Source organism: Octopus bimaculoides, chromosome 20 (genome assembly GCF_001194135.2).
Source record: "Octopus bimaculoides isolate UCB-OBI-ISO-001 chromosome 20, ASM119413v2, whole genome shotgun sequence".
In the NCBI taxonomy this organism is placed as follows: domain Eukaryota; kingdom Metazoa; phylum Mollusca; class Cephalopoda; order Octopoda; family Octopodidae; genus Octopus; species Octopus bimaculoides.
In genome coordinates, this window is record NC_069000.1 from 16,165,615 (window position 1) to 16,166,464 (window position 850).

The 850-nt window shown below is 40.9% G+C and overlaps 1 protein-coding gene across 5 annotated transcripts in view; it reads left to right on the top strand.

The window, feature by feature from the left end:
- Positions 1–850, top strand: part of LOC128250267 (uncharacterized) — an 80,442-nt gene that overhangs the window by 67,463 nt on the left and 12,129 nt on the right. The gene's annotated exons all lie outside the window — the stretch shown is intronic.

The following is an 850-nucleotide window of genomic DNA, read 5'->3' on the forward strand; positions in this document are numbered from 1 at the left end:
TATATATATATATATATATATATATATATATATATATACGACGGGCTTCTTTCAGTTTCCGTCTACCAAATCCACTCACAAGGCTTTGGTCGGCCCGAGGCTATAGTAGAAGACACTTGCCCAAGATGCCACGCAGTGGGACTGAACCCGGAACCATGTGGTTGGTAAGCAAGCTACTTATCACCAGCCACTCCTGCATTCGACTATATATGTTTGTTTGTACTTGTGTGTGTGTGTGTGTGTGTGTGTATGTGTGTGTGCGTGCGTATCTTTGTGACTGTGGATGTGTTTGTACATGCGTGTGTACATGTATGTGTATGCGTGTGCACGTATGTGTGTATGTGTATGTAACTTACAAGCAACATTTCACAGGGTCCGGCAACAAGAACAGGTGGAATGCCGTTGCTCCTATATTGCATGTTCTTCAAAGTCAATATTCTTTTACTCTAGTTGCTTTACTACTTTCTTTTACTTGAGCTGCCTTTACTAGTTGCTTTTCTTGTTATCTCCCTTTCTCACTCCCACTCTCTTTCATCTTTCCATCTTTCTCGTTTCACGCATTCTTACTCTCCGTGTCTTTCTTAAACGCTGTCCTTACTCTCAGTCATTCACTCGGTATGGCCAATTCACATTGTCCCATCCCCTTCTCTGTCTGTCTGTCTATCTCTGTATGTCTCTGTATGTCTGTATGTATGTCTCTGTCTATCTCCCCGCTTCCTCTCTGTATCACTCTTTCTTTGTCACTCTCTCTCTCTCTCTCTGTCGCGTTGTTACCTCCTCGCAAATTTCTTTTGTACATTCTACTTTGTCAACTTCTCGAAATACATATATATATATATATATATATATA